Source organism: Bos taurus, chromosome X (assembly GCF_002263795.3).
Source record: "Bos taurus isolate L1 Dominette 01449 registration number 42190680 breed Hereford chromosome X, ARS-UCD2.0, whole genome shotgun sequence".
NCBI lineage: Eukaryota > Metazoa > Chordata > Mammalia > Artiodactyla > Bovidae > Bos > Bos taurus.
In genome coordinates this window covers 48,270,518-48,297,981 of record NC_037357.1, presented here as the reverse complement: position 1 = coordinate 48,297,981, position 27,464 = coordinate 48,270,518, and positions in this window count along the sequence as shown.

Below are 27,464 nucleotides of genomic sequence, written 5' to 3'. Positions count from 1 at the left end.
AATGTGAAAACTGTGTCAGATTTCACTTTTTTTGGCACCAAAATCAATGCAGATGGTGATGACAGTGACACAATTAAAAGATGCTTGGTCCTTGTAAGAATAGCTATGGCAAAACTACACAGTATATTAAAAAGGAGAGACATCACTTTTCCAAAAAGATCTGTCTAGTCAAAGCTATGGTTTTTCCAGTAGTCATGTATGGATATGAGAGTTGGACCATAAAGAAGCCTGAGTGACAAAGAATTGATGCTTTCAAACTGTGGTGCTGAAGAAGACTCTTGAGAGTCCCTTGGACAGCAAGGAGATCAAACAAATCAGTCCTAAAGGAAATCAACCCTGAATATTCATTGGAAGGACTGATGCTGAAGCTGTAGCTCCAATATTTTGGCCACCTCATGCAAAGAGCCGACTCATTGGAAAAGACCCTGATACTGGAAAAATTGATGTCAAGAGGAGAAGCGGGCAACAGAGGGTGAGATGCTTGGATGGCATCCCTGACTCAATGGACATAAGTTTAAGCAAACTCAGGGAGACAGTGAAGTACACAGAAGCCTGATGTGCTGCAGTTCATGGGGTTGCAAAGAGTTGGACATGATTTAGTGACTAAACAACAACAACAACAATAATTAGTGATGGTTAAGCATCTTTTCATGTGACTTTTGACCATCTGCATGTCTTCTTTGGAGAAGTGCTTATTTATGTCTTCTATTTTTTATTTTTTTTTCCATATTGAGGTGCATGAACTGTTTGTATATTTTGAAGTTAATCCCTTATCAATTGCTTCATTTGCAAATATTTTCTCCCTTTCTTAAGATTGTCTTTTTATCTTATTTATGGTTTCATTTGCTGTGTCACAGCTCTTAAGATTTTTTTAGGTCAAATTTTTTTAATTTTTGCTTTTATTTCCATTATGTAGTTGGTGATTCACAAAAGAGTTTGCTGTGATATGCAAAAGACTGTTCTTCCTATGTTTTCCTTTAAGTGTTTTACAATGTCAAACCTTACATTTATGTCTAATTCATTTTGAGTATATTTTTGTATATGGTGTTAGGACATGTTCTATTTTCATTCTGTTATGCATAGCTGTCCAGTTTTCCCTGCTTATTAGACAGACTAGTTTTTCTTGTAACCATAGGTGTGTAGGTTTATATCTAGGCTTTCTTTCCTGTTCCATTGATCTATAGTTCTGTTTTTGTGCCTTTACCATACATCTTTATTAGTGTAGCTTTGTAGTATAATCTCAAGTCAGAAAGTCTCATTCCTCCAACTGAGTTTTCCTTTCTCAAGATAACTTTGGATATTAAGGGTCTTTTTTTTTTTTTTTATCTTTCTCATGCATTGACATGAATCAGCCATGGGTACTAAGGGTCTTTTGCATTTCCATACAAATTGTCAAATTTTTAGTTTTAATTCTGTGAAAAATGCCATTGGTAATTTGGTAAGGATTGCATCAAATCAGTAGTTTACTTTGGGCAATATAGTCATTTTCACAATGTTGATTCTTCCAATCCAATAACATGATATATCTCTCCATCTGATTGCCTTGTCTTTGATTTCTTTTTATTAGTAACATTGTTTTCTAAGTACAGATCTTTTACCTCCTTATGTAGGTTTATTACTAAGTATTTTATTATTTTTGTTGCAATGGTAAGTGGGATTTTTTCCCTTAATTTCTCTTTCTGATCTTTCATTGTTATTGTACAGGAATGCACTATACACTTCAAACTCATTTTGTTACTCATTTATAGTATTGTAATTAAAAATATTTCAATATCTGAATTTGTGATTTCTAAAATTAATTATAATAAATAATTTCATAGCATTCTTTTAAATGGGTGTATTATGCTTTTGTATTTTTAAAAAGACATAGGATACATGGATTCAATCCCTGCATTGGGAAGATCCCTTGGAGAAGGAAATGGCAGCCCACTCCAGTATTCTTGCTTGGATAATCCCATGGACAGAGGAGCCTCGTAGGTTACAGTCCATGAGGTCACAAAAGAGTCGGGTATGACTTAGTGACTAAACATCAACAACAATAAAATTGTAAATATTTTTTTAATGGCTGAGTAGTACTCCATTGTGTATATGTACCATAGCTTTATTATCCATTCATCTGCTGATGGACAGTTGAATCAGTTCTAATGAGGTGGATGAAACTGGAGCCTATTATACAGAGTGAAGTAAGCCAGAAAGAGAAACACCAATACACTATACTAACGCATATATATGGAATTTAGAAAGATGGTAACAATAACCCTGTATACGAGACAGCAGAAGAGACGCTAATGTATAGAACAGTCTTTTGGACTCTGTGGGAGAGGGAGAGGGTGGGATGATTTGGGAGAATGGCATTGAAACATGTATAATATCATATATGAAACGAGTTACCAGTCCAGGTTCGATGCACAATACTGGATGCTTGGGGCTGGTGCACTGGGACGACCCAGAGGGATGGTATGGGGAGGGAGGAGGGTTCAGGATGGGGAACACGTGTATACCTGTGGCCGATTCATTTTGATATATGGCAAAACCAATACAATATTGTAAAGTTAAAAAAGAAAAGAAAAGAAAGAAAAATATATTGTAAATATTTATGCTTTCTGATATTTCCTCTGTTAACTCTATTTACTGGGATTAAATTTTTAGTATGTATTGAGATTAGTACTTCTCTTTTATGGTGCTGATTTTCATCAACTGTTGGGTGATATCTTATTTTCTTTTTTAGCTTCTGTAAGCCTTTCAGTGAGTGCTTACGCTGATAATTGGAGACTTCCTCTGATGATTGGGAAGAAGTGGAATATGCATCAACACAAGTGTGGGCAATAGTAAATAGTCAGGTGCACTGATTTCCTTTTCTGACTTTAGCACACATTCTGGGACTCTTAAATGTCAAAAGTTTAAGTTGGCAGAGGACTACTTCAGGCCTAGTAACAAACTACTAAAGAATCAGGAATCTAGCTGGCCTATATACTACAAATGCTTCTTTTGGAGTGAATAACCATTCCATTCCCCTGGGGATATTCCCGACCCAGGGACTGAACCCAGGTCCTCTGCATTGCAAGTGGATTCTTTACAGTCTGAGTCACCAGAAAAACTTCAATTATATTAATAACAAGAAGATAACTTTCACTAGCATCCTACTGCCTATTATTGTGCATTACATTTTTTATTTAAGCTAGGAATATTAAGGAACTTTCTTGTAAAGAATAGATATTGATTTGGCATCTATTTATGCCTGAAGTTTTATGCAGTGCTCATTTTTAATTTCAATATATCCAACTTCTCCTTTATTTCTGGCAACCTCTAAACTTCATATTTACTCTTGGGCCTATCTCTCGATTTCCAGTAGTTTTATGATTTGGTTGTGTTAAAAAAAACAAAAAACAAACAAACAAAAAAAACTGCTTTTTCCATCTTCCTTGTTCCTCATTCCTGATTACTATATCTCTAATCAATTAAAACATGCTTATTTTATATTCTATTTAAGAATGCTTTGCATTATATCAAGTTCTTATTTAGCATCTAGCATCTCATTTGATGGGTCTACTAATGTGAGATCTTATTTTACTGAGTTCTGTAACTTTCACTGTGATCTCATCATTGACATGGTTGTCATTTTAATGACGTCTTGGTGGAGATAAAAAGAAGAGATGCATTTATTTGTTTTATTAGACAGCTTGATTCAATCTGCATTTTTATTTTGTGGAAGAAAGTTTTATTTTTACTTTTCTATTCCAATTTTCAAAAGCTAGACACTTAAAAATGTTTAGGATTCCACTTATATAATATATGGAATAGATATGGTTATGGCATAAATTATAAAAATAGCCATGATAAGTGTATGAAAATTTTATTATTAAATTACCTCTGGTCTGTTTCAAATGAATAATTATATAATTAAATTTATGTGAAATTCCTACATGTGAAAAAATTTTGCTGAAATTGTCTTACTTTTTTTGTTTGCCTTTCAAGCAAAATAATCATGAAAAGAACAATTTCTTTTTTTCAGAACTTTGCATTTCTGCTGGGGAGTGACAAAAACAAAATTTCCTCATCACCTTTAATTGTCATGACATTTTCTCTTTGAGGATTTTCAATAAAAACCTGACTTTCCTAATCTTTAAATTCTGCCAAGTTGGGCTATTAGCCAGATGTCTGGGTTGATTGTATTTAATAAAATAGAATGGGAAGACAATTTGGCATTTATATATAAGTGTGTTTTTTTTTTTTTTTTTTTTTTTTAAGATGGCCCAGTTATAGGCAGTCGGAATGATAGTTACGTACTACACCTACCAATTACCTAGCTCTTTATTGGGAAATGAAGACAAATTTTTAGTAGTGCTGGGAAGATACACATGGGAAAATGTGTATCAGTTCAATGGCTTAAGAATTTGATAGCACTTGTTCCTCTTCTGAAATCACCTAGACATTTAAAAAGAAACATTAAAGGCAATAACAAATTGTAGACATTAAGACCTTTTCAAATTGCATGGTAACATTGTACATAATAAGAGATGGAATAGTTTTTCACCATTAAGTCTGCAACTCAATGTAACTTTGGAGTGATTTCACTGTTTAAAAAAAATGATGGACAATTTTTGTTTTTATGGTGACAGTCCCAGTGTTCTGTTCCTTCATGTTGTTAATTCTCTTTGGAGGGAGTACAGTGTTTACAGAGATGAAAATGTATCCTTGAAAAAATTATTTCAAAATTAGATAAGTAAAATATATTCTACATTTTATTTTATGGAAATATTCAGTTGGAATTGGGCATGAATGGTTTCTCTTAATATCTACTTACAATTGTCCAGAAAAAATGGATGCCAGCAATATTAATATCCACTTGTCAGTGTGTTCAATTTTAAAGATTTGTCGAATTTGTTGTTTTGAACTTTTAGGTAGTTTAACACATCACTTTTTAGAATTCAAGCTAGCCTTGCAATACCCCCTTTCAATTGAGATATGGATTTCACAAAGTGAAAATCCCATAAGCAATGGGATCTCGATTATTAATTCAAGAAAGTAGCTCTCACAATTCTCAGAATTCCCACAAGAAGATTCCTTGTTTAGTCTTTAAAATGTTAATTTATTTTAAAAGGGCATATTGATGATAGGCTGTGTGTAATATGGTGATTCTGCAAATTTCCTCTCTACACTTCCTAATTTCTGAATGTTAGGAATAGTGGCCTTTCTACTTTGACATAGTTCACATTTTATTTTATTTTACTTAGGTTCACCAAATGAAATTGTACCAATATCATATGGTTTATTTAATCTAACTTATAGGTACAAAATTAACTCTTTGTAGTTTATAACAAAATGTTCTAAATTTGTTTCTTTCAGTGACTGATATTTCAGAACAAATACATTTATTCAAATCCCTCTAATTGTGAAAACTTGGACTGAACTAAATTGGAATTTAATCTTTTCTTTTATCTAGAAATAAATATTTGTTTTTGAATTCATAGTAAAAAACATTTTCAGACTATTATAAGTGAATATAATATTTATCCACTAAATTAAAGTTTATTTATTATTTATATAATTATATACTATCATTTATTATAATTGTCCTTGAAGAAACAGTTGATAATTTATGAACTTGATGATCTCGTCATGAAAAATGCTGCCCAAGGACTTCTACTTTTTAGGAATTCAAGATCTTAAATTTTATTTCCACTGTGCTTTAAATGACAAAAAATGTTTTTACAGTAATGGATAGTAGTCCTTGAAAGGCACACTTTAAATTTTCAATAAACTAAATAATAAGATACAGACAATCAAAACATCATACCAATATCATGCAATTCAAATATAGAGCCTATTAGCAAATATGGATTGAATTTCCACTACCCATATTCTAATGAAATTGAATGGACACAAATATCAAGATTTACCTCATGAAAATATAACCCACAAAAAGAATGTAAGATTATTATTCCAATGCTTGCCTTGTGATACAGAGGCTTGAATTCTATATCATCCAGAAGACTGGGTACTTGTAGAGATATTATTTTATTTTTTTATATAAAATTTTGGTATAGTATTTCATCTCATTACTTTCCTATTTTTCTTCCTCATGTAAAGATAGTCTCCCTAAACCTACAGGAGGCATGGTTTATGAAAGCTTTTTCAACTTTTCAAAGATCCTTCTTATGCTGTTTTTGTGAAGTGTTAAAAATATAGCTGGTTGGGTTCAGATATTTCCTGTCTCTGTTATACTTGTTATCTATTTCCGGCTGAATTTTTATTTCTCTATGAGTAGTTTTCCCCTTAGTAGCGAGCCCTACTCTGTGGTAGAGTAGTTCTGAGAGTACATGATTTTAATGTTGTAGCCTCTCTGATTATACATTGGGATACTTGCACTTAACCTTTATTTGACTGGGCAAAACCACTGGCAATGTAAATGTCTATTTTAAAAATAGCCCACTGCACTTTTCAGTAAATACCTGTAGGATATGTGTGAATTCTTCTATTCCCAAGTTTGAAATTCCCAGGTGGCACAGTGGTAAAGAATCCACCTGAAAATTCACAAGACATAGACATGTGAGTTCTATCTCTGGATCAGGAAGATCCCCTGGAGCAGGGAATGGCTACCTACTCCAGTATACTTGCCTGGATAATCCCATGGACAGAGGAGCCTGGCAGGCTACAGTTCATGTGATCACAAACAGTCAGACACATCTAAGCACGTGCACACACACACACACACAGAGTCTCAAGATCATCAGAAGTTCTTTTATTGTCTTCTGCTTCTTCCTACACAGATGCTGATAATATTCATATCTCATGGTTCCTGGTGGGTTTCTCCCCACTCGCCTGTACTTCAGGGGTAGAGAGAAATATTTTTCCTCATAGTTTTGTCATAATATTGTTTGTGGATATTTGATATCATTATTTATTGTTTTCTTTTTACTTTAAAATTCAGAAATTCAGAATAAAAATGTGTTTCTATTCCAATTATCATCTTTCAATAGTACTTTAAAAAATTTTATGAAATATTTACAAAATTTGATCGTGTTTTAAGTAGCATATAAAGAGTACATACATTTTGGAAGCAAGTATTTTTGAGGCAATGTTTTTGACCACAGTGGGGAAAAAAAAAACAAAAAACAAAAAAACAGAATTTAATATTGAAAGTTTAAGTAAATAAATAGACAATTCCTCAAACTTTGAATCAGCACTCTTTCAAAGATCTATGCGGAAAATTTAGAAAAAGAACAGAACATGGATTATTTAGAATACAGTTGAAATCTCAGAGAATCATGTCTTCCAGTTCAAGATGGTGAAGTAGGACACATGCTCCTCTCTTCCTGCAACAGCACCAAAATCGTAACTAGTTGCTGAACAACCATTGGCAGGAGAATGCTGGAACCCACCAAAAATACCCCACATCCAAGACAATTAAGTAATTTCAGTGGGATGGTTGAAAAGGCACAATCATGATAAAAATCAAATCCATACCCACAGGATGAGTGATCCACAAACTGCAGAACAATAACACCAAAGAAGTTATCCCAGTTTTCAAGGTTATAAACCTCATGTCAGACTTCCCAGCCTGGTGAATCTGACAAAGGCATTGGGAATCCCCAAGCAATTCGACCTTGACTACCAATGGGATTTGATAAGATTTCCACAAAACTGTGGGAAACCAAGACTTCAGTCTTGGAGGGTACAAACAGAATCTTGTGTGCACCAAGACCCATGGAAAAGGAGCAGGACCCCATAAGCGACTAAACCAAAACCATCTGCTCTGTTTGAGGGTCTCTTGTGGAGGCTTGGGTGGGCAGGGATTCACCACAGGAATAGGAGCACTGGGAGCAACAGTCTGGGAACACCCCCTTTGGTGTAACCCCTCTTGGAGGTCACCATTACTACCATATTGCCAAATACACAATTAAATTGAACAAAGTGGGAAAACCACCAGACCATTCAGGTATGACCTAAATCAAACCCCATATGATTAAACAGTGGAAGTGAGAAATAGATTTAAGGGACTAGATCTGATAGACAGAGTGCCTGATGAATTATGGTTGAAGGTTCGTGGCATTGTACAGGAGACAGGGATCAAGACAATCCAAAGAAAAAGAAATGCAAAAAAAAAAAAAAATAGCTGTCTGAGGAGGCGTTACAAATAGCTGTGATAAGAAGAGAAATGAAAAGCAAAAGAGAAAAGGAAAGATCAGTTCAGTTCAGTTCAGTTGCTCAGTCATTTCTGACTCTTTGCAACCCCATGAACTGCAGCATGCCAGGCCTACTTGTCCATCACCAACTCTCGGAATTCACTCAAACTCACGTCCATCGAGTTGGTGATGTCATCCAGCCATCTCATCTTCTGTCGTCCCCTTCTCCTCCTGCCCCCAATACCTCCCAGCATCAGAGTCTTTTCCAATGAGTCAACTCTTCATATGAGGTGGCCAAAGTACTGGAGTTTCAGCTTTAGCATCATTCCTTCCAAAGAACACCCAGGACTGATCTCCTTTAGAATGGACTGGCTGGATCATCTTGCAGTCCAAGGGACTCAAGAATCTTCTCCAACACCACGGTTCAAAAGCATCAGTTCTTCGATGTTCAGATTTCTTCACAGTCCAACTCTCAAATCCATACATGACCACAGGAAAAACCATAGCCTTGACTAGATGGACCTTTGTTGGCAAAGTAATGTCTCTGCTTTTGAATATGCTATCTAGGTTGGTCATAACTTTCATTCAAAAGAGTAAGCGTCTTTTAATTTCATGGCTGCAATCACCATGTGATTTTGGAGCCCCCCAAAATAAAGTTTGACACTGTTTCCACTGTTTCCCTATTTATTTCCCATGAAGTGATGGGACAGATGCCATGATCTTCATTTTCTGAATGTTGAGCTTTAAGCCAACTTTTTCACTCTCCTCTTTCACTTTCATCAAGAGGCTTTAGTTCCTCTTCACTTTCTGCCATAAGGGTGGTATCATCTTCATATCTGAGGTTATTGACATTTCTCCCAGCAATCTTGATTCCAGCTTGTGGTTCTTCCAGTCCAGCATTTCTCATGATGTACTCTGCATATAAGTTAAATAAGCAGGGTGACAATATACAGCCTTGACATACTCCTTTTCCTATTTAGAACCTGTCTGTTTTTCCATGCCCAGTTCTAAGTGTTGCTTCTTGACCTGCATACAGATATCTCAAGAGGCAGGTCAGGTGGTCTGGCATTCCCATCTCTTGAAGAATTTTCCACAGTTTATTGTGATCCACACAGTCAAAGGCTTTGACATAGTCAATAAAGCAGAAATAGATGTTTTTCAGGAACTCTCTTGCTTTTTCGATGATCCAGTGGATGTTGGAAATTTGATTTCTGGTTCCTCTGCCTTTTTAAAACCAGCTTGAACATCAGGAAGTTCATGTTTCGCATACTGCTGAAGCCTGGCTTGGAGAAATTTGAGCATTACTTTACTAGCGTGTGAGATGATTGTAATTGTGCGGTAGCTTGAGCATTCTTTGGCATTGCCTTTCTTTGGGATTGGAATGAAAACTGACCTTTTCCAGTCCTGTGGCCACTGCTGAGTTTTCCAAATTTGCTTGCATATTGAGCGTAGCCCTTTCACAACATCATCTTTCAGGATTTGAAATAGCTCAACTGGAATTCCATCACCTCCACTAGCTTTGTTTGTAGTGATGCTTTCTAAAGCACACTTGACTTCACATTGCAGGATGTCCGGCTCTAGGTGAGTGATCATACCATCATGATTATCTGGGTCATGAAGCTCTTTTTTGTACAGTTCTTCTGTGTATTCTTGCCACCTCTTCTTAATATCTTCTGCTTCTGTTAGGTCCATTCCATTTATGTCCTTTACTGAGCCCATCTTTGCATGAAATGTTCCCTTGGTATCTCTAATTTTCTTGAAGAGATCTCTAGTCTTTCCCATTCTGTTGTTTTCCTCTATTTCTTTGCTTTGACCGCTGAGTAAGGCTTTCTTATCTCTTCTTGCTACTCTTTGGAACTCTGCATTCAGATGCTTATATCTTTCCTTTTTTCCTTTGCTTTTCACATCTCTTCTTGCTACTCTTTGGAACTCTGCATTCAGATGCTTATATCTTTCCTTTTTTCCTTTGCTTTTCACATCTCTTCTTTTCACAGCTATTTGTAAGGCCTCCCCAGACAGCCAGTTTGCTTTTTTGCATTTCTTTTCCATGGGGATGATCTTGATCCCTGTCTCCTGTACAATGTCATGAACCTCTGTCCATAGTTCATCAGGCACTCTATCAGATCTAGTCCCTTAAATCTATTTCTCACTTCCACTGTATAATCATAAGGGATTTGATTTAGGTCATACCTGAATGGTCTAGTGGTTTTCCCTACTTTCTTCAATTTAAGTCTGAATTCAAATGCAAAGTTCCAAAGAATAGCAAGGAGAGATAAGAAAGCCTTCCTCAGTGATCAATGCAAAGAATCAGAGAAAGACAATTGAGTGGGAAAAACTGGAGAGCTCTTCAAGAAAATTACAGATACCAAGGGAACATTTCATGCAAAGATGGGCTCAATAAAGGACAGAAATTGTATGGACCTAATAGAATCAGAAGATATAAGAATACACAGAAGAACTGTACAAAAAGGATCTTCATGAACAAGATAATCATGATGGTGTGATCACTCACCTAAAGCCAGACATCCAGGAATGTGAAGTCAAGTGGGCCTTAGAAAGCATCACTATGAACAAAGCTAGTGGAGATGATGGAATTCCAGTTGAGCTGTTTCAAATCTTAAAAGATGATGCTGTTAAAATGCTTCACTCAATATGCCAGCAAATTTGTAAAACTTAGCAGTGGCCACAGGACTGTAAAAGGTAAGTTTTCATTCTAATCTGAAAGAAACACAAAGCCAAAGAATGTTCAAACTACAACACAATTGCACTCATCTCACATGCAAGTAAACTAATGCTCAAAATTCTCCAAGCCAGGCTTCAGCAATATGTGAACTGTGAAATTCCAGATGTTTAAGCTGGATTTGGACAAGGCAGAGGAACCAGAGACCAAATTGCCAACATCCACTGGATCATCGAAAAAGCAAGAGAGTTCCAGAAAAACCTTTATTTCTTCTTTATTGACTATGTCAAGGCCTTTGACTGTGTGGATCACAATAAACTGTCGAAAATTCTCAAAGAGATGGGAATAGCAGACCACCTGACATGCCTCTTGAGAAATCTGTATACAGGTCAGGAAGCAACAGTTAGAACTGAACATGGAAAAATAGACTGGTTGCATTTTGAGAAACAAGTATGTCAAGGCCATATATTGTCACCCTGCTTATTTAACTTAAATGCAGAATACATCATGAGAAATGCTGGGCTGTATAAAGCCAAGCCGGAATCAAGATTGCTGGGAGAAATATCAATAACCTCAGATATGCAAATGAAACCAACAATATGGCAGAAAGTGAAGAGGAACTAAAGAGCCTCTTGATGAATGAGGAGATAAATAAGGAGAGAGAAAAATTTGGCTTAAAGCTCAACATTCAGAAAACTAAGATCATGGCATCTGGTCCCATCATTTCATGGCAAATAGATGGGAAAACAGTGGAAACAGTGGCTGACGTTATTTTTGGGGGCTCCAAAATCACTGCAGATGGGGATTGCGGCCATGAAATTAAAAGATGCTTTCTCCTTGGAAGAAAAGTTATGACCAACCTACACAGCATATTAAAAAGCAGAGCCATTACTTTGCCAACAAAGGTCCGTCTGCTGCTAAGTCACTCCAGTCGTGTCCGACTCTGTGCGACCCCATAGATGGCAGCCCACCAGGCTTCCCTGTCCCTGGGATTCTCCAGGCAAGAACACTGGAGTGGGTTGCCATTTCATTCTCCAATGCATGAAATTGAAAATTGAACGTGAAGTCACTCAGTTGTGTTTGACTCTTCACTACCCCATGGACTGCAGCCTACCAGGCTCCTCCATCCATGGGATTTTCCAGGCAAGAGTACTGGAGTGGGGTTCCATTGCCTTCTCCAAAGGTCCATCTAGTCAAGTCTATTATTTTTCTAGTAGTCATGTATGGATGTGAGAGTTGGACTATAAAGAAAGCTGCGTGCTGAAGAACTGATGCTTTTGAATAGTGGTGTTGGAGAAAACTCTTGAGAGTTCTTTGGATTGCAAGGAGATCCAACCAGTCCTGGAGATCTGTCCTAAAGGAGATCAGTCCTGACTGTTCATTGGAAGTACTTAGGTTGAAGCTGAAACTCCAATACTTTGGCCACCTGATGCAAAGCACTGACTCATTTGAAAAGACCCTGATGCTGGGAAAGATTGAGGGTGGGAGGAGAAGGGTATGACAGTGGATAAGATGGTTGGATGGCATCACCGACTCAATGGACATGAGTTTGGGTAAACTCTGGGAGTTGGTGATGAACAGGGAGGCCTGGCGTGCTGTGGTCCATGGGATCAGAAAGAGTGACTGAGCGACTGAAGTGAACTGAACTGAATAATCTGTAGACCCCAATTCTCGTTTGCCTTGGGTCACACAGCTAACAAGGAGGGAGCACAACTTCATTCATCAGCATATAATTGATTCAAGCTTTACTGAGCAAGGCTTTGCCTACTAGAGCAAGACCCAGTTTTTCTTATCACCAGTCCCTTCCATCAGGAATCTTAAATAAGCATCTTAACCTCATCCCCAGAGATCAGCAAAAGAACCACTATCCCATAGCAGCTAGAACAAAACTCATATTACAGAATGTTAACCATGATGAAAAATTAGAAAAATTATGTCCCAGATGAAGGGACAAGATAAAACCCCAGAAAAACAACTAAATGGAGATAGGCAACTTCCAGGAAAAGAATTGAGAATAATGATAGTGAAGATGGTCTGGAATCTCTGAAAAAAAAGGGAGAAGATGCAGAATAATGTTTACCAAAGACCTAGAAAAAATAAAGAACAAACAAAGAGATGGATAATACACTAGGAGGAATCAATAGCAGAATAACTTAGGCAGAAGCATGGATAAAAGATCTGGAGGACAGAACGGTGCAGATCACTACGGCAGAACAGAATATAGAAAAATGAAAGGAAAAAAAAAATGAAGACAGCCAAAGAGAAGACTGGGACAACATTAAACATATTAACGTTCACATTATAGTGGTCCCAGAAGAAGAGAGAGAGAAAGGACCTGAGAAAATATTTGAAAAATAATAACTAAAAACTTCTCCAACATGGGAAAGGAAACAGTCAACCAAGTCCAGGAAGCACAGAGAGTCCCAGGCAGGATAAACATAAGGAGGAACACACTGAGACACATAGTAATCAAAATGACAAAAATTAAAGACAAGGATAAAATACTAAAAGAAACTAAGGAAACATGATAAGTAACATAGAAGGGAACTCCTGTAAGATTATCAGCTGATTTCTTGAGAAACTACAAACCATAAAGGAATGACATGATATATTTAAAGTAATGAAATAGAAGAACTTATAACCAAGAAAACTCTACCCAGCAAGACTCTCATTCAGATTTGATGGAGAAATCAAAATCTTTCCAGACCAGAAAAGTTAAGAGACTTCAGCGCCACCAAACCAGCATTACAACAAATGCTAATGGCACTTTTCTAGGCAGGAAACACAAGAAAAGGAAAGACCTACATAAAATGAACCCAAACAATTAAGGAAATAGTAATAGGATCATACATACATATTGATAATTACCTTAAATGTAAATGAATTAAATGCATTAAACAAAAGAAATAAAATAGACTGGACAGATAAAAATAGGCACATGTTTGTATTTCTACTTATCATATCATAATCCATATCATGATCCCCCAAATTGTATGCAATTATTCTATCAGTTCAGTTCAGTGGCTCAGTAGGGTCTGACTCTTTGCAAACCCATAGACTGCATCACGCCAAGCTTGCCTGTCCTTCAGCAACTCCCAGAGCTTGTTCGAACTTATAACCATCGAGTTGGTGATGCCATCCAACCATCTCATCCTCTGTCATCCCCTTCTCCTCCTGCTCTCAATCTTTCCCAGCATCATAGTCTTTTCAAATGAACCAGTTCTTCATATAAGGTGGCCAAAGTATTGGAGCTTCAACATCAGTCCTTCCAATGAATATTCAGGGCTGATTTCCTTTAGGATTGACTGGTTGGATCTCCTTGCAGTCCAAGGGACTCTCAAGAGCCTTTTCAAACACCACAGTTCAAAAGAATCAATTCTTCAGCGCTCAGCTTTCTTTATGGTCCAACTCTCACATCCATACATGACTACTGGAAAAACCATAGCTTTGACTAGATGAATCTTGGTTGGCAAAGTAATATCTCTGCTTTTTAATATTTTGTCTAGGTTGGTCATAACTTTCCTTCCAAGGAACAAGCGTCTTTTAACTTAATACCTGCAGTCACCATCTGCAGTGACTTTGGAATCCAAGAAAATAAAGTCTTTCACAGTTTCCACTGTTTCCCCATCTATTTCCCATGAAGTGATGGGATCAGATGGCGTGATCTTACTTTTTTAAATGTTAAGCTTTAAGCCAACTTTTTCACCCTCCTCTTTCACTTTCATCAAAAGGCTCTTTAGTTCCTCTTCACTTTCTGCCTTAAGGGTGGTGTGATCTGTGTATCTGAGGCTATTGATATTTCTCACAGTAATCTTGATTCCAGCTTGTGTTTCATCCAGCCCAGCATTTTGCATGACTGCATCACCACAAACAAAGCTAGTGGAAGTGATAGAATTCCAGTTGAGCTATTTCAAATCCTGAAAGATGATGCTGTCAAAGTGCTGCTCTCAAGATGCAAGCAAAATTGGAAAACTCAGAAGTGGTCACAGGACTGGAAAAATCAGTTTTCATTTCAATCCCAAAGAAAGGCAATGCCAAAGAATCCTCAAACTACCACACAATTGCACTCATCTCACATGTTATTAAAGTAATGCTCAAAATTCTCCAAGCCAGGCTTCAGCAATACGTGAACCGTGAACTTCCAGATGTTCAAGCTGGTTTTAGAAAAGGCAGAGGAACCAGAAATCAAATTGCCAACAACGGCTGGATCATCAAAAAAGCAAGAGAGTTCCAGAAAAACATCTATTTCCGCTTTATTGACTATTCCAAAGCCTTTGACTCTGTGGATCACAATAAACTGCAGAAAATTCTGAAAGAGATAGGAATACCGGACCACCTGACCTGCCTCTTGAGAAACCTATATGCAGGTCAGGAAGCAACAGTCAGAACTGGACATGGACCAACAGACTGGTTCCAAATAGGAAAAGGAGTACGTCAAGGCTGTAGATTGTCACCCTGCTTATTTAACTTCTATGCAGAGTACATCATGAGAAATGCTGGGCTGGAAGAAACACAAGCTGGAATCTAGACTGCCGGGAGAAATATCAATCACCTCAGATATGCAGATGACACCACCCTTATGGCAGAAAATGAAAAGAAATTAAAGAGCCTCTTGATGAAAGTGAAAGAGGAGAGTGAAAATGTTGGCTTAAAACTCAGCATTCAGAAAAGTAAGATCATGGCATCTGGTCCCATCACTTCATGGGAAATAGATGGGAAACAGTGAAATTAGTATCAGACTTTATTTTTTTTGGTTTCAAAATCACTGCAGATGGTGACTGCAGCCATGAAATTAAAAGACTCTTACTCCTTGGAAGGAAAGTTATGACCAACCTAGATGACATATTCAAAAACAAAGACATTACTTTGCCAGCAAAGGTCTGTCTAGTCAAGGGTATGGTTTTTCCAGTGGTCATGTATGGATGTGAGAGTTGAGCTGTGAAGAAAGCAGAGCACCAAATAATTGATGCTTTTGAACTGTGGTGTTGGAGAAGACTCTTGAGAGTCCCTTGGACTGCAAGGAGATCCAACCAGTCCATTCTAAAGGAGATCAGTCCTGGGTATTTAATGGAAGGACTAATGCTAAAGTTGAAACTCCATTCCTCTGGCCACCTCATGCGAAGAGTTGACTCATTGGAAAAGACCCTGATTCTGGGAGGGATTGGGGGCAGGAGGAGAAGGGGATGACAGAAGATGAGATGGCTGGATTGCATCACTGACCTTATGGACATGATTTGAGTGAACTCTGGGAGTTGGTGATGGACAGGGAGGCTTGGCGTGCTGCGATTCATGGGGTTGCAAAGAGTCAGACATGACTGAGCGACTGAACTAACTGAGCTGACCCTGTATATAAGTTAAATAAGCAAAGTGACAATATACAGCCTTGACATACTCCATTCCCAATTTGTAAGCAGTCTGTTGTTCCATGTCCAGTTCTAACTGTTGCTTCTTGTCATGCATAAATAGTTTTCAAGAGGAAGGTAATGTGGTCTGGGATTCCCATCTCTTTCAGAATTTTCCATAGATATTTTGTAATTCACACGGTCAAAGGCTTTGGTTTAGTTGATAAAGCAGAAGTAGATTTTTTTTCCTGGAATTCTCTTGCTTTTTCTATAATCCAGTGGATGTTGGCAATTTGATCTTTGGTTCCTCTGCTTTTTCTAAATCCAGGTTGAACATCTGAAAGTTCTCAGTTCACGTACTCTTGAAGCCTGGTTTGGAGAATTTTGAGCATTGCATTGTTAGTGTGTAAGATGAGTGCAATTGTGCAGTAGTTTGAACATTCTTTGGCATTGCCTTTCCTTGGGATGGGAATGAAAACACCTTTTCTAATCCTGTGGCCACTGCTGAGTTTTCCAAATGCTGACATACTAAGTGCAGCACTTTCACAGCATCATCTTTTAGGATTTGAAATAGCTCAAGTGGAATTTCATCACCTCCAGTAGCTTTGTTCATAGTGATGCTTCCTAAAGCCCACTTGACTTTACAGTCTGGCTGTAGGTGAGTGATCACACAGTCATGATTGCCTGGGTCATTAAGATCTTTTTTGTATAGTTCTTCAGTGTATTGTTGCTACCTCTTCTTAATATCTTCTTCTGTTAGGACCATACTGTTTCTGTCCTTTATTGTGCCCATTTTTGCATGAAATGTTCCCTTGGTATCTCTAATATTCTGGAAGATATCTCTAGACTTTCCCATTATATTGTTTTCCTCTATTTTTGCACTGATCTCTTAGAAAGGCTTTCTCACCTCTCCTTGCTCTTCTTTGGAGCTTTGCATTCAAATGGATATATCTTTCCTTTTCTTTTTTGCTCTTCTTTTCACAGCTATTTATAAGGCCTCCTCAGACAACCATTTTGCCTTTTTTGCATTTCTGTTTCTTGGGGATGGTCTTGATCACTGCCTTCTGTAAATGTTATGAACACCTACCTATGCTTTTTCATGCACTCAGTCTATCAAATCTAGTTCTTAGAATCTGTTTGTCACTTCCTCTGTATAACTGTAAGTTATTTGATTTAGGTCATACCTGAATGGTAGTAGTTTTCCCTACTTTTTTCAATTTAAGTCTGAATTTTGCAATAGGAGTTCATGAGCCACAGTCAGTTCCTCGTCTTGTTTTTATCTGACTGTATAGCGTTTCTCCAAGTTCGGCTGCTAATAATATAATCAGTCTGATTTTGGTATTGACCATCTGGTGATGTCCATGTGTAGCGTTATCTCTTGTATTGTTGGAAGAGGGTGTTTGCTATGACCAATGAATTCTCTTGGCAAAACTCTGTTCACCTTTGCCGTACTTCATTCTGTACTCCAAGGCCAAATTTGACTGTTAATCCAGGTATCTCTTGACTTCCTACTTTTGCATTCCAGTGCCCTATGATGAGAAGGAAATCATTTTTTAGTGTTAGTTCTAGAAGGTCTTGTAGGTTTTCTTAGAAACTTTAAACCTCAGCTTCTTTGCCATTAATGGTTCGGGCATAGACTTGGATTACTGTGATATTGAATGGTTTGCCTTGGAAATGAACAGAGATCCTTCTGTCACTTTTGAGTTTCCACCCAAGTAGTGCATTTTGGACTCTGGTTGACTAAGAGGGCCACTCCATTTCTTCTAAGGGATTCTTGCCCAAAGTAATAGATATAATGGTCATCTGAATTAAATTAGCTTCCCTCATAGCTCAGTTGCTAAAGAATCTGCCTGCAATGCAGGCAACCCTGGTTTGATTCCTGGCCCGGGAAGATCTGCTGGAGAAAGGATAGGGTACCCACCCCAGTATTCTTGCACTTCCCTCATTTCTCAGCTGGTAAAGAATTCACCTGCAATGTGGGAAATCTGGGTTCAATCCCTGGGTTTGGAAGATCCCCTGGAGAAGGGAAAGGCTACCCACTCCAGTATTCGGGCCTGGAAAATTCCACTCGCTGTATAGTCCATAGGGTCGCAAAGAGTCGCATGCTACTGAGCGACTTTCACTTTCACCTTTACTTTTCAGTTGTTCTATATGGTTAGGTTAATCATGTTCCCATTAGGGCTTGCAATTGTAATGATCTTATATTTTTTGTCTGGCTATTGATGGCGGAAACTGATAAACATCTTTTACTATTGTGATTATATAACTGTTACACACTTAATACCATTATAACATAATTGGTCAAGGAAAGATAATATACTTCTGTAACACCAAAACTACCATTTAATACAAAAACCTATAATCACTTTTTAAAATCCAGATGCATATCTTGGAAATTTTTTTTTTTTTTTTTTTTTGTAATTAACACTTGTTTTTTTCTGAGACCAGTTAACAAACTTCAGGTGAGAAGAAATACAATAAGAGATCTATGAAAGAAAATAGGTTAAAACAGGATTTTTTGCCTCAATAAAATACCTTAATTTTTTTTTATTTTCTAACAGTTTCAGCAGAAGTTTTATTCTTTTTTTTTTAATTTTATTTTATTTTTAAACTTTACAATATTGTATTAGTTTTGCCAAATATCGAAATGAATCCGCCACAGGTATACCCGCGTTCCCCATCCTGAACCCTCCTCCCTCCTCCCTCCCCTACCCTCCCTCTGGGTCGTCCCAGTGCACCAGCCCCAAGCATCCAGTACCGTGCATCGAACCTGGACTGGCGACTCGTTTCATACATGATATTATACATGTTTCAATGCTATTCTCCCAAATCTCCCCACCCTCTCCCTCTCCCACAGAGTCCTTAAGACTGATCTATGGAAATTTTCGAAAAATAGAAATGCACATATATTATTGTTTTTCTCCAGAGTTCCAGATATGTTTCTAATGAGCAGCCAAGTTTAAAAACAGGTGGACTATATGATGATCTTTTACTTTTATCTAATTTGTTTCACTTTTTGTATTTCATATTCAGTGCTCTCCTTTCATTTAGTTTCTCCATCTCTTCTTTTTTGGTCTTTCTCAAGCGTTTATTAAGCATAGTAGAAAAACTTTTGTACACACACATATATAAATAGTGTGTGTAATATATAATTTTTTTAAAACATGAATTTTTGCCTAACAAAAAATTTTGTGACATTTTTACTCCAATTTTTTTACTTAGTATGAATAGAATGGTAGATTTATAATTAAAAAATAGATATACAGCAAGCAACAAAAGGTTACTATGTAGCACATGGAACTACAGTCAATATTTTTTAATAATCCATAATGGAAAATGATCTGAAATATGATATTTGTCTAAATATATAACTGAATCAACTTGCTGTACACCTGAAACATTGTACTTCAATAATATGTGTATATATATATATATATATATATAAAGAAAAAAATTTAAAAATGGAAAAAGCAATAACAGCAACAAAAACCTCAGAGAATCAAATGAAAAACTTGAAAACACAATAAAATGCTGATTTTAACAATGAATGCACCAAAATTATGTTCTATATTTTAGAGAAAGCTGAACCTACCCTTAAATTTTTTTTAATTGCAACAAAAATTACAAAGTAACTAAGAATTAATATAATTGAAAACTTTCAGTTCAAGTTCAGTTCAGTCGCTCAGTGTCCGACTCTTTGTGACTCCATGAATCACAGCACTCCAGGCCTCCCTGTCCATCACCAACTCCCGGAGTTCACTCAGACTCACATCCATCGAGTCAGTGATGCCATCCAGCCATCTCATCCTCTGTTGTCCCCTTCTCCTCCTGCTCCCAATCCCTCCCAGCATCAGAGTCTTTTCCAATGAGTCAACTCTTCGCATGAGGTGGCCAAAGTACTGGAGTTTCAGCTTTAGCATCATTCCTTCCAAAGAAATCCCAGGGCTGATCTCCTTCAGAATGGACTGGTTGGATCTCCTTGCAGTCCAAGGGACTCTCAAGAGTCTTCTCCAACACCACAGTTCAAAAGCATCAATTCTTCGGCGCTCAGCTTTCTTCACAGTCCAACTCTCACATCCATACATGATCACAGGAAAAACCAGAGCCTTGACTAGAAGGACCTGCTTTTCAGTATATTATCTTGGTTGGTCATAACTTTCCTTCCAAGGAGTAAGCGTCTTTTAATTTCATGGCTGCAGTCACCATCTGTAGTGATTTTGGAGCCCCAAAAAATAAAGTCTGACACTGTTTCCACTGTTTCCCCATCTATTTCCCATGAAGTGATGGGACCAGATGCCATGATCTTTGTTTTCTGAATATTGAGTTTTAAGCCAACTTTTTCACTCTCCTCTTTCACTTTCATCAAGAGGCTTTTTAGTTCCTCTTTACTTTCTGCTATAAGGGTGGTGCCATCTGTATATCTGAGTTTATTGATATTTTTCCAGGCAATCTTGATGCCAGCTCGTGCTTCTTCCAGCCCAGCGTTTTTTATGACATAGTCTACATATAAGTTAAATAAGCAGGGTGACAATATATAGCCTTGACATACTCCTTTTCCTATTGGAACCAGTCTGTTGTTCCATGTCCAGTTCTAACTGTTGCTTCTTGACCTGCATATAGGTTTCTCAAGAGGCAGGTCGGGTGCTCTGGTATTCCCATCTCTTTTATAATTTTCCACAGCTTATTGTGATCCACACAGTCAAAGGCTTTGGCTTAGTCAATAAAGCAGAAATAGATGTTTTTCTGGGACTCTCTTGCTTTTTCCATGATCCAGCGGATGTTGGCAATTTGATTTCTGGTTCCTCTGCCTTTTCTAAAATCAGCTTGAACATCTGGAGGTTCACGGTTCACATATTGCTGAGGCCTGGCTTGGAGAATTTTGAGCATTACTTTACTAGTGTGTGAGATGAGTGCAATTGTGCAGTAGTTTGAACATTTTTGGCATTACCTTTCTTTGGGATTGGAATGAAAACTGACCTTTTCCAGTCCTGTGGCCACTGCTGAGTTTTCCAAATTTGCTGGCATATTGAGTGCAGCAGTTTGACAGCATCATCTTTTAGGATTTGAAATAGATCAACTGGAATTCCATCACCTCCACTACCTTTGTTCGTAGTGATGCTTTCTAAGGCCCACTTGACTTCACATTCCAGGATGTCTGGCTCTAGGTGAGTGATCACACCATCGTTATTATCTGGGTCATGAAGATCTTTTTTGTACAGTTCTTCTGTGTATTCTTGGCACCTCTTCTTAGTATCTTCTGCTTCTTAGGTACATACCATTTCTTTCCTTTATTGAGCCAATCTTTGTATGAAATGTTCCCTTAGTATCTCTAATTTTCTTGAAGAGATCTCTAGTCTTTCCCATTCTGTTGTTTTCCTCTATTTCTTTGCATTGATCACTGAGGAAGGCTGTCTTATCTCTCCTTTCTGTTCTTTGGAACTCTGTATTCAGATGTTTGTGTCTTTCCTTTTCCCCTTTGCTTTTGGCTTCTCTTCTTTTCACAGATATTTGTAAGGCCTCCTCAGACATCCATTTTGATTTTTTGCTTTTCTTTTCCATGGGGATTGTCTCAATCCCTGTCTCCTGTATAATGTCACGAACTTTCATCCATAGTTCATCAGGCACTCTATCAGATCTAGTCCCTTAAATCTATTTCTCACTTGGTGGTAAACCGGTTCTATATTTTGACATTGGTGGTAGTTACATGGTTGAATCTTTGTCAATACTCAATGAAGTGTAAAGCTGAAATGTGACAATTTCAAATATCAATAAATTTGATTAAATGATGGACACATAATATACATGGGCAATACACAAAAAATATACAAATGATATCTCTGGGAGATCTTCCCAACCCAGGGATTGAACCCGTGTATCCCACATTGTAAGCAGACGCTTTACCGCCTGAGCCACCATGGGAGTCTTCCCTGTAGCTCAGATGGCAAAGAATCTGCCTGCAATGCAGGAGACCTTGGCTCGATCCCTGGGCCAGGAAGATCCTCTGGATAAGGGAATGGCATTCCACTCCAGTATTCTTGCCTGAAGAATCCCATGGATAGAGGAGCCTGACAGGCTACAGTTCGTGGGGTCACAAAGAGTCAGAAACGACTGAGCAATTAACCCACACAAACGTGAACTTAAGGAGAGCAACTGTAGATGTAGCATGCCTGTGTTCTCAGTCACTAAGTCCTGTCTGACTCTCTGCAACCCCATGGGCTATAGCCTGTGAGGCGTCTGTGTTCACGGGATTTCCCAGGCAAGAATATTGGAGTCACTTCCTTTTTCAGGGTATCTTCTTGACCCAAGGATTGAAGCTGTGTGTCCTGTGTCTCCTGCATAGTAGGCAGATTCTTTACCGCTGAGCCCCAATGGAAGCTCATGATGTCAATATAAAAATTATTGTGCTCATTACTTGTTAGTCAATGTTATATTTATAAAGTATATACATTTTAATATACCCAGCTCTATCTGATTTATTATATTGATTGTGTAATACTCCAAAGAATGAATATACTACAAATAATTTTATTCCCTGCATCAGGAAGATCCCCTGGAGAAGAGCATGGCAACCCAGTCCAGTATGCTTGCCTGGAGAATTCTATGGACAGAGGTGTCTTGGGGGCTGCAGTCCATGGGGTCTCGAAAAGTATGACATAACTTAGTGACTAATACTATGCTTTCTATTTTCTTTTTTAATAGCAATTTTTGAAGTGTAATTTATGTACATAACTGCATCTATGTAAACTGTACAATGCATTTTGAAAGATGTATAAACCCATGAAATTATGACCACAATCAAGATACATATCTATATATTTCAAACCTTCACAATCCATCTTCCCACCATCGTTTGCCTTTCAAGGAACCACTGATCTGTTTTTGTCACTAAGGATTAGTTTGCATTTTCTAAAATTTTATGTAAATAGAAGCATACAAACAATATGTAGTGTTTTGTTCCCAGCTTCTTTCACTCAGAATAGTTATTTTGAGATTTATCCATGTTTGTGTATCCATAGCTTGTTCTTCCTTACTGCTGAATAGTATTCTATTGTAATAGTGATCAATTTGGTGGTATTTCCAGTTTTTGGCAATTATGGATAGAGGGGCTATGAACTTTTGCATAAAGTTTTTGTGTGTACACATTTTTATATCTCTGAGTTAATAACCTAGGTGTGGAACTGTTGTGGCATGCAGATATGTGTACTTAACTTTATAAGAATCTGCCAAGTTGTTTTCCAAAGTCACTGATATCTTTTCATATTCTCACTAGATCTGTATGAGAATTTGGTTGGTCCCCATCCTCACCAACATTTGGTAGTGTCTTTTTGTATGGGTGCACACATATGTGTGGTAACATGTGTGTATCATTAAATTTTGCCATTTTAACTATTTTTAAGTGTACAATTCAGTGGCATTAAGTACATTTAAAGTACACAACCATCACCACCACTGTATTTAAAAATAAATTTTATCAGAATATAATAGCTTTACAATATTATGTTAATTTATGCTGTACAACAACATGAGCCAGCCATATGTATACATATGTCCTCTCCCTCTTGAGTCCTTCTCCCACCTCCCAATTCCACCCCTCTAGGTCATCAGAAACCACCAAGCTGACCTTTCTGTGCTATATAGCAGCTTCCCACTAGGTTCTATTTTACACATGGTAGTGTACACATGTCAGTGCTTCACTCTCAATTTGTCTCCCCCCTCTTTCCTCCACTGTGTCCACAAGTCCATTCTTTATCTCTGCGCCTCTATTTCTGCCATGCAAATAGGTTAATCAATACAATTTTTCTAGATTTCATGTATATGTGTTAATATATGATGTTTGCTTTTCTTTTTCTGACTTACTTCTGTATGACAGACTCTAGTTTCATCCACATCACTATGACTGACTAAATTTTGTTCCTTTTTATGGCTGAATAATATTCCATTGCTTATGTTGTTATATATATATAAAATCTGTTCTGTATCCATTCATCTGTTGAAGGACATCTAGGCTGTTTCCATTCCCTGGCTGTTGTGAATAGTACTGTAATGAATATTAGGATACATGTGCCTTTTCAAGTTATGCTTTTCTGAGGGTATATGCACAGTAGTGGAATTGCTAGGTTCTATGGTTGTTCTATTTATTTTTTATGAAACCTCCATATTGATTTACATAGTGGCTGTACCAATCTGTATTCCCACCAACAGTGTAGGAGGGTTTCTTGTCTCCACACCCTCTCCAGCATGTGTAGTTTGTAGATTTTTTGATCATGGCCATTCTGGCTGATGTGAGCTCATTGTAGTTGATTTCCATTTCTCTAATAATTAGCAATGTTGACCATTTTTTCATGAGATTGTTGGCCATCTTCATTTCTCTGGAAAAATATCTATTTAGGTCTTCTACCCATTTTGATCAGATTGTTTGGGGTTTTTTTGGTATTGAACTCCATGAGTTGTTTGTATATTTTGGAGATTAATTCTTCATCTGCTGCTTCATCTGCAAATATTTTCTTTCATCCTAACGGTTGTCTTTTCATCTTGTTTATGGTTTCCTTTGCTACACAAAAGCTTTTAAATTTAATTAGGTCCCAATTGTTTATTTTAGTCTTTATTTTCATTATGCTAGCAGCTGGGTCAAAAAAGATCTTACTGTGGTTTATGTCAAAGAGTGTTTTTCTAATGTTTCCTCTAAGAGATTTATAGTGCCCAGTCTTACATTTGGATTTTTAATCCATTTTGACTTTATTTTTTGTAGGGTGTTAGATGGTATTCTAATTTCATTCTTTTATATATAGCTGTCCAAATTTCCCAGGATCACTTACTGAAGAGACTGTCTTTCTGCATTGTATATTATTGCCTACTTTGTATATTGTTCCTGCCTTGTCATAGATGAGGTGACCATACATGCATGGGTTTGTATCTTGTGGCATTGGTGTGTGTATATATATATATATATATATATATATATATATATATATATTTTTTTTTTTTTTTTTGCCAGTACCATACTATTTGATTACTGCAGCTTTGTAGTATAGTTTGAAATCAGGAATCGGATTCTTACTGCTCTGTTTTTCTTTCTCAAATGTACTTAACCTATTTGGAGTCTTTTGTGTCTCCATATAAATTGTAATTTTTTTTTTAATCCTAATTCTGTGAAGAATGCCATTGGCCATTTGATAAGAATTGCATTGAATCTATAGATTGATTTGAAGAGTATATTCATTTTCACTATATTGATTCATCTAATTCAAGAATATTGTGTATTTCTCCATCTGTTTATGTCCGCTTTGATTTCTTTCATCAGAGTTTTATAGTTTTCTAAGCAAAGGTCTCTTGCTTCCTTAGGCAAATTTATTCCCAGTTATTTTATTATATTTATTTTTTTTGTTGTTGTGATGATAAATGGAATTGTTTCCTTAATTTCTCTTTCTGCTCTTTTGTAGTTAGTGTATAGGACTGAAAGAGATTTTTGTGCATTAATTTTGGATCTTTCAAATTTTGTGAATTCATTGATTAGGTCTAGTAGTTTTCTGGTGGAATCTTTAGGATATTCTATGTATAATAACACGTCATTTACAAACACTGATAGTTTTATTTCTTCTTTTCCAATGTGTATTTCCTTTATATCTTTTTCTTTGCTGATTGTTATGGCAGGGACTTTCAAAACAATGTTGATTAAGAGTGGTGAGAGTGGACATACTTGTCTTTTCCTCATCTTAGGGGAAATTCTTTTTTTTTTTTTTTTTTAACTATTGAGAATTATGTTTGCCAGGGGTTTGTCTTATTTGGCCTTTATTATGTTGAGGTATTTTCTCTCAATGTTCATTTTCTGGAGAGCTTTTATCGAAAATGGGTATTGAATATTTGTCCAAAGTTTTTTCTGCATCTATTATCATATGATTTTTATTCTTAATTTGTTAATATGTTGTACCACCTTGATTGATTTGCATATATTGAATAATTCTTGCATTGATAGGGTAAACCCCACTTGCTCATCCTGCATCATCCTTTTTGTGTTGTTGGATTCTGTTTGCTAGTATTTAGTTGAGGATTTTTGTGTTTATGTTCATCAGTGATATTCGTCTATATTTTCTTTTTTTGTGATATCTTTGTCTGGTTTTGGTGTCATGGTGATAGTCACCTCATAGAATGAATTTGGGAGTGTTCTTCTGCAATTTTTTGAAAGATTTTTAGAAGGATAGGTGTTAACTCTTCTCTAAATATCTGATAGAAACCTGTGAAGCCATCTGGTCCTGGGATTTTGTTTGTTGGAATATTTTTAATTACAGTTTCAATTTCATTACTTGTGACCCATCTGTTTATATTTTCTAATACTTTCTTGATTCAATCTTGGAAGGTTGTACCATTCCTAAAATTTAACTGCAAGTAATTTAAAATTATTATTTTATGTAGGTGTTAATTTTTTTTTTATAAACAGAAAGGCAATATATAATCATATGCATGTGTATTATTTTTCTACAGTTGCCACAACAAAATAATGCAAACCGGATGGCTTATGCAACAGAAATTCATTGTCTCATGTTTCTGGAGCCTGGAAGTCCAAAATAAGGCGATGGCAGGTTTAGTTACTTCTGAGAGCTATGATGAAAGAGTGTTTTCTGGGCCTCTCTCTTTGGCTTGTAGATAGTCATCTTCTCTCTGTGTCTGTTTGTATCATCTTCCCTCTATGCATGTCACTGTGTCCAAATTTCCTCTTTTTAAAGAACATCAGTTATATCAGATTCATGCCCATCCTAATAACTTCATCTCACCTTACTGCATTTACAACGACCCTATTTCTAAATCAGGTCACATTCTGAGATACTAGAGGTAAGAACTTCAACATTTGAATTTTGAAGGGACATAATTCGACATAATTTGTGCGTGTCATATATGCTATCCATGATGGATTTTAACAGATCCAATTCACCAGGTTAAGGAAGTTCTTTTCTAATAATAGTTTATTACAAGTTTTCAGTAGGAAGGTATATTGAGTTTTGTCAAATGCTTCCTTTTGATATTTCTTAATATAAATATATGTTTTCCTTTTTTCACCTATTAATATTTTTATTACATTATTACATTTTTAGTTGCTGCACTTTCCATGGATCCTGGGGAAAAAACACAGTTGGTCATGATATATACATTTATTGTTATGTATGCTCTTCAGGTAACAGTTGGGAATATTTTTTTTAACTTACCTTTAACAGCAAGAGAGCTCCATTATAACCTCCTGCTTCAATCCCAGAACTTTACTCAGGTACTAAATATTCAGTGGAACAATTTTAGTCTTCACAAATCATAGATGCTGAACACTCA